The sequence below is a fragment of the Hyperolius riggenbachi genome, chromosome 8, assembly GCF_040937935.1.
Source record: "Hyperolius riggenbachi isolate aHypRig1 chromosome 8, aHypRig1.pri, whole genome shotgun sequence".
In the NCBI taxonomy this organism is placed as follows: domain Eukaryota; kingdom Metazoa; phylum Chordata; class Amphibia; order Anura; family Hyperoliidae; genus Hyperolius; species Hyperolius riggenbachi.
In genome coordinates, this window is record NC_090653.1 from 267,826,240 (window position 1) to 267,841,217 (window position 14,978).

General features: G+C 48.2%; 1 protein-coding gene across 4 annotated transcripts in view; it reads right to left on the bottom strand.

The window, feature by feature from the left end:
- The window catches only part of LOC137528557 (ficolin-1-B-like), a 116,610-nt gene extending 111,179 nt beyond the window's left edge, over nucleotides 1-5,431 (bottom strand). For 3 of the 4 annotated variants that reach the window (XM_068249896.1, XM_068249897.1, XM_068249891.1), the window contains exons 1-2: nucleotides 5,347-5,431; nucleotides 769-931 (exon numbers count right to left, since the gene is read on the bottom strand). The gene's annotated coding sequence lies outside the window, so the exon portion shown is untranslated. Of the gene's footprint in view, nucleotides 1-764; nucleotides 932-5,346 lie in introns of all 4 variants that reach the window. The other variant, XM_068249893.1, reaches the window with a different exon arrangement.
- Nucleotides 5,432-14,978: the final 9,547 nt, after the last annotated feature.

The window sequence follows — 14,978 nt, forward strand, 5'->3', positions numbered from 1 at the left end:
TCTCAGACATTACAATGGAGCAGCTTTGTTTCCCAGTCCCCAAAATTAACTAGCCATGTGGAGTACATTTGAAATCGGCGCCGGTAGACTTGGGCGCAGGATACAGCCGGTATATGGCTGATCCTGCTTCTGCACAAGTCCGGGCCGTGTTAATTACTATTCCCCCTCCAGGCCACCACGGATAGTGGGGAACGGAGCAGTGCTTTTCAGCGCTGCTAGATTTGGGCGCAGCCAGCGCCGCCATAGACTGTAATGGGAATCAGTCTATTGCGGCGCTCAGTGAGTAACGTCGGCGCCGTCAGAAGACGGAGCCGAGGTTGCTTAAAAAGACAATAATTTGGCCTCCAGCAATCGCTGGAAGCCGAATTATTTCATTCCCCCACTATCTATGGCGGCCTGGAGGGGAAATAGTAATTAAAATGGCCCGGACAGAAGCAGGATCAGCCATATACCGGCTGTATCCTGCGCCCAAGTCTACCGGCACCGATTTCAAATGTACTCAGTGGGGAATGAAATTATTTGGCTTCCAGCTATTGCTGGAAGTCGAATTATTGTGATTTTTAAGCAACCTCGGCTCCGTCTTCTGACGGCGCCGACGTTACTCAATGAGCGCCGCAATAGACTGATTCCCATTACAGTCTATGGCGGCGCTGGCTGCGCCCAAATCTAGCAGCGCCGAAAAGCACTGCTCCGAGCCATGTGCCCCCAGATATCAGAATGAAGGAACTATGTGCCCCAGATGAAGTATTTAGGTATCCACATACCCACCTGATACCACATCTAAGTAGCCGAGTTCAGTAGTCACGTGCCTTAGAAGTAAGAAGTCATTTGCCACTTGAGAATGAAGTTCTTCCAGTCATTGCAAAGTAAACAGCAGGCGGAGTGTGCTGGACTTGTTCAGTCATGTGTTTGAGCCTCCCAATATTTCCAGCTGTAATGAGATGACACAACATAATTATTTCCCATTGGCATGTTGAAATCAATGTAACATGCTGGCAGCATTGCCATGGTGCAGTGACTGGACAGGAAGAAAGATGAATGCACTGGCAAGGCAGATGCATTCTGGGAGCATTGCCATGGTGCAGTGACTGGACAGGAGAACGATGAATGTGCTGGCAGGGCAGGGCATGGTGCTTGAAAGTGGACCAATCAAATTCCACCTTCATGAGATTGGATTGTCACAAACAAGCACGAAGATATCCTGCGCTCCAAGTTAATGCTGCACACTCAAAGGATGGCTCTCCTTAGCACATTCAGCACTCCGCAGCGCTCCAACAGAGGATGATTGGCAGAAGTACTAAAAGAAGATGAAGCGCGCCATAGTGCATTAAATGTGGAGGAGATTTTATTGACAATTAAAAGTTATACTCACAAACATGAGTGAAAATCGGAGACGGATTCCAAGCCATCGGAAATCGCGCTGCTGGCCACAGCGCGTCATCCCCCACTGCAGAGGCAAGCGGCTGGCAGTCCGCTGAGAAGCGATTTTATCACTCATGTTTGTGAGTATAACTTTTAATTGTCAATAAAATCTCCTCCACATTTAATGCACTATGGCGCGCTTCATCTTCTTTTAGTACTTCATGAGATTGGATTGGCCCATTTTCAAGCTGCATACATTTACAATTGATTCACACTTTGAATAATCTTACATCAACTAGCAATTATTGCACCTCATTGACCATCCCTAGTCTACATTGTAGACTATTTCCAGCTATGTGCTTCATTAGGACCCACACCTTCATTTTTAACCTGAATCCATACTTAAGTCGGAACACTGTTCCCCCTCTGTCCCCTGTTCCCCCTTTAACCGCTGTGTCCCCCTCTGTGCCACCTACCGCATGTCGAGGTGCCCCCCCCCCCATGGAGTTGCATATAAGCATCGGTGGTGGTGAAATGAGATGGATTTTGGCTGACAGGTAACACCATCGCATGTCAAATGTGACGTGTGGTGTTCATAAACGCTTCCATCCAGCTGCATGTAATTGCAACCAAATGGCACTTGTGTCCAGCAGCCAGGAGGCTGAACTGTGCAACAAAAGAACTTCAGCCGCCTGTGAAAAAGAGGCCTAATAAGGGCGCATACACACATCCAATTTCATTGACCAATACTTGGCTAATTTTACCACTTCCAAGTAGAAAAAGGGACAAAAGAGTGTGAATACTATGAACAGATTGTGTATGAAAACCCTTATACTACATGGAAGTGGTACAATTAGTTAGTATTTTGCCAATCAAAATTGGATGTGTGTATGCACCATTTACCCCCATACCTGCATTCCATTTTGATTGGCCCATTTAACCACTTCAATGAAATATGAGATTTTACCTACACAATCTGTTCACAGTATTCAGTCTGTTGACTCTCATACTACATGGAGGTGGTAGAATTGGTCAAGGATCGGGCAATCAAAATTGGATGTGTATGCACCCTTAAAGAGACTCCGTAACAAAAATTGCATCCTGTTTTTTATCATCCTACAAGTTCCAAAAGCTATTCTAATATGTTCTAGCTTACTGCAGCACTTTCTGCTATCACAGTCTCTGTAATAAATCAATGTATCTTTCCCCTGTCAGACTTGTCGGCCTGTGTCTGGAAGGCTGCCAAGTTCTTCAGTGTTGTGGTTCTGCTTTGAACTCCCCCTTCCAGGCCCCTCTATGCACACTGCCTGTGTATTATTTAGATTAGGGCAGCTTCTCTCTTCTCTCTTACAAGCTGGATAAATCGTCCTCTGAGCTGGCTGGGCTTTCACATACTGAAGAATTACAGACAAGGGCAAAGCTGTTTGCAGGAAGAGCAGCCTGAAACTTCAGTGCATGAGAACAGGGGGAAAGAAACACACAAATGATCTCTTGAGATTCAAAAGGAATGGTGTATACAGCCTGCTTGTGTATGAATGTATTTTCTATGTGTGGACATACTGTACATCAACCTACTTCCTGTTTTGGTGGCCATTTTGTTTGTTTATAAACAAACTTTTTAAAACTGCTTTTAACCACTTTTAATGCGGCGAGGAGCGGCAAAATTGTGTCAGAGGGTAATAGGAGATGTCCCCTAACGCACTGGTATGTTTACTTTTGTGCGATTTTAACAATACAGATTCTCTTTAAGCCTGGTACACACTTTCAATGATGATTGGCCAATCACGGACCGATTTTACCACCTCCATGTAGTGTTAGGGTTTACCAACAGTCTGCTCATAGTATTCAATATCTATTGACCCTCATACTACATGGACGTGGTAACATTGGTCAGTGATTGGCCAATCATCATTGAAAGTGTGTACCAGGCTTCAGTGTATAGAATCCATAGTAGTCTCCTTGTGGAATATGATGCAGCCCTACACAATTCCAGCAATATTCCCCACCTCCCCTTCCCAAATGGCACCATAGTATCGCTCAGTATCACCCCATACACAGGCCTCAGGTTACAGACACAGCAGAAGATCACAGTATGCCAGGTGACAGGCCCAAGATTCAGGTCAGAAGGCCTCTGTAAGGTCTCATTCACACTGGAGCACATTAATAGCCATTTCAGCAGCTTTTTCAATCGCTGGCAATTTCTAGCATTCTGAAAAGCGCTACTGCAATGTAATGTGTAAAGCGATCTCCAGCGATTCCATGAAGTCACAAAAGCACCGCATGCAGTATTTTTGAAAAATTTTTGGAGCGATTGCATTTCAACGTTATAGAATGGCAAAACGCGATTGCTCCAGAATTGCTTCCCTGTACAGAAAAAAAAAAAAAAATATAGCTGGAAAAGCACTTTGCAAAACGCTAGTGATTTTTGCTAGCATTTTGCGATTCCCACTGTGAAGGAGGCCATAAAGGATAGCAGAGCCCAAAAGAAGATGAGAAACGGGAAGGGGGGAGGGGTTGGAGGAGGGAGCTGGCATGTATGGTGCTGTCCTGATGCTCACCGCTCCCCACGTTTTTGTTTCTGCCCCCTCGGGTACCTGTAATTGTCCTGTGGCCCCGTCTTCCAGTCTGCATTCAGTGCGCCTGTGCTGGCCGGGCAACCACGGATGAAAGCGTTCTGTTCATGTGTGTGAAGTCACAGACGAGTAGAGCGCTTTCAGCCACACGTACAGCCCAACCAGCGTGCGACCAAGCCGACCAGAAGACGGGGTCTCCAGGGCAATTACAGATACCCAAGGGGAAAGAAACGAGAATGCCATCTGGACTGCTCACCATACTCGCCAGCTAACAACAACGATTATTTCCTGGTGAACGCTAGCCACATAAGATTATTTTCTGGTGAACACTGGTCACATAAGATTATTTCCTGGTGAAAGATTGCCACAATACGATTATTTTCTGGTGCAGGCTGCCCACATTACGATTATTTTCTGGTGCAGGCTGCCCACATTACGATTATTTTCTGGTGCAGGCTGCCCACATTACGATTATTTTCTGGTGCAGGCTGCCCACATTACGATTATTTTCTGGTGCAGGCTGCCCACATTACGATTATTTTCTGGTGCAGGCTGCCCACATTACGATTATTTTCTGGTGAAAGATTGCAACATTACGATTATCTTCTGGTGAAGGCTGCCCACATTACGATTCTTTTCGGGTGAATCATTGCTGCGTTAGGATTCTTTTCGGGTGAATCATTGCTGCGTTAGGATTCTTTTCGGGTGAATCATTGCTGCGTTAGGATTCTTTTCGGGTGAATCATTGCTGCGTTAGGATTCTTTTCGGGTGAATCATTGCTGCGTTAGGATTCTTTTCGGGTGAATCATTGCTGCGTTAGGATTCTTTTCGGGTGAATCATTGCTGCGTTAGGATTCTTTTCGGGTGAATCATTGCTGCGTTAGGATTCTTTTCGGGTGAATCATTGCTGCGTTAGGATTCTTTTCGGGTGAATCATTGGAGAGGGGGGGGGGGGGGCGCCATAGGTTTTCTCGCCTGGAGTGACAAAATGGCTAGAGACGCCCCTGTCCCCAGCATATCACGCCTTGCTAAGAAGAATTGCTGATATCTTATGGGTCAGCAGCTATACAAATGGGATCTGAGGGCTGCATTGTGGTACAGGCAGCTGAACCAGCATTGATAACTGGGGAACAGGGGAAATAAAAGCTCAGTAGAGATGGAGGTGAGCTCAGAGTTAGATAGCCCTCCTATAAGCTGAAGTGGACTGTGTTATCAGTATAAGGTAAGTCCCGCAGAATGAGAAGTCCCCATTAACAGCATAAATGTATTGTACACCTAGTTGCAGAAACAAATATAAAGCTGTGCTTCCCCTTTACACAGACAGACAATATACTGTATGCTATGCCTAGTATATAACATCGATCACAGTATACTGTAGAACCTAGTACGCAATGATATTGTATACATTACATATAGCCAGGAGAGCGAGATGCACAACTCTACGTCACCAGCACGAGGCATCTACAGCAGCAGCGGGACTGGCTACAGTACAGACCTCCGTGGACACAGACCTCGCGGACACAGACCTCGCGGACACAGCACGCTCGAGCGATTGCCAGCCGGAGGAGAAGGAGGAGTCTCCGCTCTGCACAGATGAGGAGGAAGAGAGTCCGCTCTCTGGAGGCATCACACTGAGCAGCCAGGATCCAGGAGCCCGTATGTAAGCCGGCAGCATTGTGTGTGGAGCTCCCTCTTGTGGCCCGTACTGTAAATGTCCATGGAACTTGTGTGTGGAGCTCCCCCGTGTGGCCGCTATAGAATGTTTTGATGTGAAAAGATGCCGTTAGGAGCCAGTTCTATGGGAGGGCTGTGAGAACCGGTGTGTGTGTGTATATTGGAGGTCTCTGTAATGCCGTAGTTAGGCTGCTGGAGGGGACAGGGCTGCTGTAAATGGATGCAGGTGGCTAGGCTGCTGGAGGGGACAGGACTGCTGTAAATGGATGCAGGTGGCTAGGCTGCTGGAAGGGACAGGGCTGCTGTAAATGGATGCAGGTGGCTAGGCTGCTGGAGGGGACAGGGCTGCTGTAAATGGATGCAGGTGGCTAGGCTGCTGGAAGGGACAGGGCTGCTGTAAATGGATGCAGGTGGCTAGGCTGCTGGAGGGGACAGGACTGCTGTAAATGGATGCAGGTGGCTAGGCTGCTGGAGGGGACAGGGCTGCTGTAAATGGATGCAGGTGGCTAGGCTGCTGGAGGGGACAGGGCTGCTGTAAATGGATGCAGGTGGCTAGGCTGCTGGAAGGGACAGGGCTGCTGTAAATGGATGCAGGTGGCTAGGCTGCTGGAAGGGACAGGGCTGCTGTAAATGGATGCAGGTGGCTAGGCTGCTGGAGGGGACAGGGCTGCTGTAAATGGATGCAGGTGGCTAGGCTGCTGGAAGGGACAGGGCTGCTGTAAATGGATGCAGGTGGCTAGGCTGCTGGAGGGGACAGGGCTGCTGTAAATGGATGCAGGTGGCTAGGCTGCTGGAGGGGAGAGGGCTGCTGTAAATGGATGCAGGTGGCTAGGCTGCTGGAGGGGACAGGGTTGCTGTAAATGGATGCAGGTGGCTAGGCTGCTGGAGGGGACAGGGCTGCTGTAAATAGATGCAGGTAGCTAGGCTGCTGGAGGGGAGAGGGCTGCTGTAAATGGATGCAGGTGGCTAGGCTGCTGGAGGGGACAGGGCTGCTGTAAATGGATGCAGGTGGCTAGGCTGCTGGAAGGGACAGGGTTGCTGTAAATGGATGCAGGTGGCTAGGCTGCTGGAGGGGACAGGGCTGCTGTAAATAGATGCAGGTGGCTAGGCTGCTGGAGGGGACAGGGCTGCTGTAAATGGATGCAGGTGGCTAGGCTGCTGGAAGGGACAGGGTTGCTGTAAATGGATGCAGGTGGCTAGGCTGCTGGAGGGGACAGGGCTGCTGTAAATAGATGCAGGTAGCTAGGCTGCTGGAGGGGAGAGGGCTGCTGTAAATGGATGCAGGTGGCTAGGCTGCTGGAGGGGACAGGGCTGCTGTAAATGGATGCAGGTGGCTAGGCTGCTGGAAGGGACAGGGTTGCTGTAAATGGATGCAGGTGGCTAGGCTGCTGGAGGGGACAGGGCTGCTGTAAATGGATGCAGGTAGCTAGGCTGCTGGAGGGGAGAGGGCTGCTGTAAATGGATGCAGGTGGCTAGGCTGCTGGAGGGGACAGGGCTGCTGTAAATGGATGCAGGTGGCTAGGCTGCTGGAGGGGACAGGACTGCTGTAAATGGATGCAGGTGGCTAGGCTGCTGGAAGGGACATGGCTGCTGTAAATGGATGCAGGTGGCTAGGCTGCTGGAAGGGACAGGGCTGCTGTAAATGGATGCAGGTGGCTAGGCTGCTGGAAGGGACATGGCTGCTGTAAATGGATGCAGGTGGCTAGGCTGCTGGAAGGGACATGGCTGCTGTAAATGGATGCAGGTGGCTAGGCTGCTGGAAGGGACATGGCTGCTGTAAATGGATGCAGGTGGCTAGGCTGCTGGAAGGGACATGGCTGCTGTAAATGGATGCAGGTGGCTGCACACTCACACTGAGCTGCACTTGATCAGGGGCGCTGCTGCTGCACATGGCAGGCTGCTCAAGTAAACAGTGCAATAGAGGGTTTAACTCATCAAAGCAAGGTGACTGCAGGGTAGGCCTATGCTGGTGGGGTGGGTCACTGCAGGGAAGAAGTACTGTCCACAGCAGGCTGCCTGTGCTGCTCACGCCAACCCCGACACTACAGGTGAAAAGAGCCTCCCACGCTTCCTGATACTGCCTCTTTAGTATGGCTGCAGGGCCCTCCCTAGGGTTGCCACCTTTAGGGTAAAAAAAATAATGGCTTGTGGGTGTGGCCTGAGGGGTGTGGCCTAAAAGTGGGAGTGGTTTGTCACAGACTTTTTAAAGGACAACTGACCTGCGAGGGATATGGAGGCTGCCATAATATATTTACAAATGCAATTTCCTGGCTGCCCTGCTTATTCTCGGCCTCTAGCCATAGCCCCTGAACAAGCACAAGCATTTAGTCATTTTCTGACTAAAAATCTGACAAGATTAGCTGCCTGTTTTTTTGGGGTGTTTGATGCAGACATACTAATGCCAGAAAGCTCAGCTGTAAAACCAGGCAACTGGCTTCGTTTAAAAGGAAATCAATATAGCAGCCTCCTTATCCCTCTCTCAGGTCAGCTGACCTTTAATGCTAGGTACACACTATACAATGTCCTGCCTATTTCCAACAGGTCCAATCTGATTTCCAATCGATTTTCTGTTCACTTCTATGGAAAATCTATCGGAAATCAGATCGGAAATAGTCAATCTGTCAGTAAAAAAGTCAGAAAATTGTGTAGTGTGTACCTAGCATTAGGCTTGATCTGGGTCTCTTAAAGGCAGCATTAAAGGGAACCTAAACTGAGAAGGATATGGCTTTTTCCTTTTAAAATAATACCAGTTGCCTGACTCTCCTGCTGATCCTGTGTCTCTAATACATTTAGCCACAGCCCCTGAACAAGCATGCAGCAGATAAGGTGCTCTGACTGAAGTCAGAATGGATTAGCTGCATGCTTGTTTCAGGTGTGTGATTCAGCCACTACTGCAGCCAGAGATCAACAGGGCTGCCAGGCAACCAGTATTGTTTAAAAGGAAACATCCATAACCCTCTCAGTTTAGGTTCTGTTTAATGGGTGTATTTATACTTACCTGGGGAGCTTCCTCCAGCCTTATGAGGTGCCTGGGCTCCCTCACCAGCTGCTCCATTCACTTGCTATGCTCCCCCTGGTAATATCTGGCTGGCCGTGCTCTTCTGTGTCATGTGTCTACCCCTCTAGTGCTCCTGCAGCGGGGAGCATTCCGCACCTGTGCAGTAGTGGCCGGGTCGCGTAAATGCAGAAGCACATGGCTGGCTGTGATTGTCCAGATTACAGTGGGGAGGGGGGAGGATATCTAGTGAACAGAGAGGCTGCAAGGAAGCCCAAACACCTCATGGGGCTGTAGAGAGCACCCAATAATAACATTTCAGGTACACTTTAACCTCCTTGCGACCGCCTAACGCCGATGGGCGGTTGTAAGGGCCTGTTTCCACTACACGCAGATTCTGCATGCAGAAAACTGACTCCAATGAATGCCTATGGGAAATCTGCATCAAAAAAATCACGTTCAGTGGAAACAGGCCCATAGGCATTCATTGGAGTCAGTTTTCTGCATGCAGAATCTGCGTGTAGTGGAAACAGGCCCTCAAGTGGCTCCCCCAGGACCGCCTAATGCCAATTGGCATCAAGTCATGGGGGAGGAGATTACGCTGAATGACTGAGCGGAGTTCCGAGACCAGCCTGCTTGCGTGCGATTGTGGGCGGCAGGCTGTTACACATAAAAATAAAAAAAATAAAAAAAAAAAGTTTATTTACAAGTACAGCCCTGCGATCAACTGCAGCGCTGTATGGGGGACAGCTCTGTCACTGAGCTGTCCCCTCGAGCGTGCCACAAGAAGATCCCTCTCATAGGCTGATGCCTATGAGAGGTGATCAGCTCTGATTGGCTCTTCGGGGGTAGGGAGGGTGGGAAATTTAAATAAAATATGTGATTTTATTTTAAAAAATAAATAAATAAATAAATAAAAAATAAATAAATTTCAGTAGCAATCAGATGCCACCAACAGAGAGCTCTGTTGGTGGCAACAAAAGGGAGGAAAGATTAAATTGTGTGCTAAGGTGTATGGCCCTGCAGCAAGCTGCAGTGGCCTGAATAGTAAAAAAAAAATAGCCTGGTCACTAGGGGGATGTAAGCCTGTGATTACTGTGGGGAGCAAAGGGGAAAAAAGAGTTTAACTTACCCGGGGCTTTTAATGGTCCCCCACAGATGACCTGTGCACGCACAGCCACTCACCAATGCTCCGGTCCCCCGCAGACGTCCTGTGCCCACGCAGCCACTCACTGATGCTCCGGTTCCCGCCGGTTCACTTCCGGAAATTGCGACTTTAAAGTCGGAAAACCATTGCGCCTGCGAGGCCTTCTCTTCACTTCCGCTGACGTCCCCGGAGCGTAACGCGTAGGTGCAGGCCATACTGTGCTTGCGCAGTACGCTCCCGTGACGTCAGCAGGGAGGAGGTCATGCAGGCGCAGTGGCAAATTCCGGAAGTAACTGGTGGCAGGGACTAGAGCATTGTTGAGTGGCTGTGCGGGCACATGACGTCTGCAGGGGACCATTAGAAGACCCAGGTAAGTTCAACTCATTTTCCCCTTTGCCCCCTACAGTATTCCTTTAACCTGCCTGGCGTTCTATTAAGATCGCCAGGCAGGCTGCGGGAGGGTTTTTTTTGAATAAAAAAAAAACTATTTCATGCAGCCAACTGAAAGTTGGCTGCATGAAAGCCCACTAGAGGGCGCTCCGGAGGCGTTCTTCCGATCGCCTCCGGCGCCCAGAATAAACAAGGAAGGCCGCAATGAGCGGCCTTCCTTGTTTTGCTTATATCGTCGCCATAGCGACGAGCGGAGTGACGTCATCGACGTCAGCCGACGTCCTGACGTCAGCCGCCTCCGATCCAGCCCTTAGCGCTGGCCGGAACTTTTTGTTCCGGCTACGCTGGGCTCAGGCGGCTGGGGGGACCCTCTTTCGCCGCTGCTCGCGGCGGATCGCCGCAGAGCGGCGGCGATCAGGCAGCACACGCGGCTGGCAAAGTGCCGGCTGCGTGTGCTGCACTTTATTTGAGCCAAATCGGCCCAGCAGGGCCTGAGCGGCAGGCTCCGGCGGTACTGGACGAGCTGAGCTCGTCCAGATCGCCCAGCAGGTTAAGCGTTTAGGAGAAGGGGGGTCAGGTCTGTCAAGGACAGGTGGGGGGGGGGGGGGGGTATGGCAGGACAACGAACTTAGAGGGAGAGCGGAGGTGTATTGCCCATGCTTGCTATGGGGGTAAGGGAGGGGGTGTTACACTGAAGGGGGGGATGCAGTTATTCATAAGGGAAACATTCTCTCAATACATACACATGCACTATATACATACACACACATGCTCTGTATACATACATAGGCAGATCACATCATGCACTATATACATACACACATCATATATATATATATTATATTATACATACATACATACAGTGGTGTGAAAAACTATTTGCCCCCTTCCTGATTTCTTATTCTTTTGCATGTTTGTCACACTTAAATGTTTCTGCTCATCAAAAACCGTTAACCATTAGTTAAAGATAACATAATTGAACACAAAATGCAGTTTTAAATGATGTTTTTTTTATTTTTTAGTGAGAAAAAAAACTCAAAGCCTACATGGCCCTGTGTGAAAAAGAAATTGACCCCTGAACCTAATAACTGGTTGGGCCACCCTTAGCAGCAATAACTGCAATCAAGCGTTTGCGATAACTTGCAACAGGTCTTTTACAGCGCTCTGGAGGAATTTTGGCCCACTCATCTTTGCAGAATTGTTGTAATTCAGCTTTATTTGAGGGTTTTCTAGCATGAACTGCCTTTTTAAGGTCATGCAACAACATCTCAATAGGATTCAGGTCAGGGCTTTGACTAGGCCACTCCAAAGTCTTCATTTTGTTTTTCTTCAGCCATTCAGAGGTGGATTTGCTGGTGTCTTTTGGGTCATTGTCCTGCTGCAGCACCCAAGATCGCTTCAGCTTGAGTTGACGAACAAATGGCCGGACATTCTCCTTCAGGATTTTTTGGTAGACAGTAGAATTAATGGTTCCATCTATCACAGCAAGCCTTCCAGGTCCTGAAGCAGCAAAACAACCCCAGACCATCACACTACCACCACCATATTTTACTGTTGGTATGATGTTCTTTTGCTGAAATGCTGTGTTACTTCTACGACAGATTTAATAGGACACGCACCTTCCAAAAAGTTCAACTTTTGTCTCGGCGGTCCACAAGGTATTTTCCCACAAGTCTTGGCAATCATTGAGATGTTTTTTAGCAAAATTGAGACGAGCCTTAATGTTCTTTTTGCTTAAAAGTGGTTTGCGCCTTGGATATCTGCCATGCAGCCCGTTTTTGCCCAGTCACTTTCTTATGGTGGAGTTGTGAACACTGACCTTAATTGAGGCAAGTGAGGCCTGCAGTTCTTTAGATGTTGTCCTGGGGTCTTTTGTGGCCTCTTGGATGAGTTTTCTCTGCGCTCTTGGGGTAATTTTGGTCGGCCAGCCACCCCTGGGAAGGTTCATCACTGTTCCATGTTTTTGCCATTTCTGGATAATGGCTCTCACTGTGGTTCGCTGGAGTCCCAAAGCTTTAGAAATGGCTTTATAACCTTTACCAGACCAGATCTCAATTACAGTACTTTTGTTCTCATTTGTTCCTGAATTTCTTTGGATCTTGGCATGATGTCTAGCTTTTGAGGTGCTTTTGGTCTACTTCTCTGTGTCAGATAGCTCCTATTTAAATGATTTCTTGATTGAAACAGGTGTGGCAGTAATCAGGCCTGGGGGTGACTACAGAAATTGAACTCAGGTGTGATAAACCACAGTTAAGTTATTTTTTAACAAGGGGGGCAATCACTTTTTCACACAGGGCCATGTAGGTTTTGAGTTTTTTTTCCTCACTAAATAATAAAAACCATCATTTAAAACTGCATTTTGTGTTCAATTATGTTATCTTTGACTAATAGTTAACGGTTTTTGATGAGCAGAAACATTTAAGTGTGACAATCATGCAAAAGAATAAGAAATCAGGAAGGGGGCAAATAGTTTTTCACACCACTGTACATACACACATTCTCTACATATACACACATGCGCAGATTACATCTCTCTCACACTATATATATATATATATATATATATATATATATATATATATATATATATATATATATATATACACACACACATCGTATACACACTATATACAAACACACATGCTTTGTATACACACAGATCCCAGAGACACATACTCCATACATACACATCACGTCACATACATGCCATACATACACTCTGTCTGCATCCATACAAACATAACAGTGACAGCACCTCTTACAGTTACAGCATCTCCTGTCCCAGCTGCAGCTGCACGTGTCTGTCTCTCCCTCTCTCTGGCCCTCTGAAGTCTCCGGGAGGAGGAGGGGGGAGGAGACATTCCTCTCCTCTACACTGAAGTCTAAAGGTACGTACACACATGCGACTATAGTCGTTTGTAACGATCGTTCCCCGATCTTTACCAACGACGATCGTTACAAAAAACGAACCACCGACTATTAAGGCAAACGACGAACGAGCCAAATCGCTACAAAAGAAAGTTCTGTCTCGGCGGATTTTAACCAACGACGATCGTTTGCAAAAGTAGTACATCGTTGGAAACGGTCGTTCGTACTAGGCTTGACATGCGCATTTCACTATTTCTCTGTGAAACGTCTCATTTTTATGCGCAGGCGCAATAGTTGCTTTACGTGATGTAACGTTCGTTCTAACGATCAGATCGGTACACACCTTTTAAAACTATCTTTACTTAGATCGTTCTTTCATCAATTAAAAGTTTGTTCGTCGTTCTCAACGAACGATCGTTGTCGCATGTGTGTACGTAGCATAAGCGGCTCAGAGTCCCGTAGTCTGCGACAGGGAGCTGCTCATTAAACAGGAGGGAGGGGGAGAACAGCCTGTAGCCTCATCCCAGTTGTTAGAAGTATTGTAACAGACCAGGCGTCTCCCCCTCTGCTCTTGTGGGACAGTCTGTCCAAATTACCGGGCAGATACATTGCCAGTAAAAACATATTTCCGGCAGCGGCTTTTTAATTAATTTTCCGGCTGGGCCGGGGGAATACCGGGCAGGTGGCAACCCTACCTCCCACTGAGCAGACAGGTGTGCTCTCCCCACAGGGCAGCAGCTCATACTGGTACTACTTTATCTAATCTAATGAGAACATACTGGTAATTTATTTAACTTCCCTGGCGTTCTGATTCCCGCGGCTGCGGGAAGGTTTTTTTTTTTTGCATATTTTTTTTCTATCATGTAGCTAGCCTAGCGCTAGCTACATGATGCCCCCCTCCCTGAGGCATCCCTCCCACCCCTCCGATCGCCGCCGGCGCCTATGCCTGTCAGGAAATCCCGTTCTGAACAGGATTTCCTTTAGGGCTTCCCCCATCGCCATGGCGACGATTGCGATGACGTCATTGACGTCGTGACGTCACATGGCGTCCCGATCCACCCCTCAGCGCTGCCTGCCACTGTTTGGCCAGGCTGCGCAGGGGTCCCGGGGGGGGGGGGGGCTGTTACGCGTCGGGTAGCGGCAGATCAGCGGCGGCGATCGCATAGAACACGCAGCTAGCAAAGTGCTAGCTGCATGTTTAAAAAAAATGATTCAAATCGGCCCACCAGGGCCTGAGCGGTGCCCTCTGGCGTGACTGGATGAGCTGAGCTCGTCCAGAATGCCAGGGAGGTTAATCTAATGAGAACATGATGCATGTGGCGCATTGGCGGTGCAGCAACTGCAAGGTGAGATGCTGCCCATAGAAACCAAGTCAGTTATATCAGCCAGTGCAGAGATGGTGCCCATAGCGACCGCATCAGTTATATCAGTCGGTGCAGAGAAGCTGCCCATAGCAACCACATCACTTATATCAGTCAGTGCAGGGGAAAGCATGAAAGTGGAACTATATTTTTAAAATCCATTTTTAAGGAGAACCCGAGGCAGAATTTTTAAATCTTAATAGGACCTGCATTTACCTGTAGCTTGTCAATTATCGTTCTCCTCCATTACAGGCTCTCCCCGCCTCCGCTAGCTTCCTCCAATCGGAAGCTAAGCGCTTATTTTGGCACAAGCTCGGTGTACCCTTGGGCATGATTCTTTAAGCTGCGCTCCTTAGCAGCGCAGCTTAAAGTGAAAGAGCGCCCACTTTGCCTACCGCGCGTAACTAATTGCAGGTGGTCCTGTGAAGTATCGTTAGTAGCGGCTGTAGCCGCTACTATGTTAACTTACATGGTTACAACTATGTAAATGAACATAGTAGCGGCCGCAAGTGAAGTATCGCAGTAACAATACTTCACATGACTACCTGCAGTTAAAGTTACACGCTTTTCTATGTAAGCAAAGTAAAATGCAAGAAAAACTCATGTG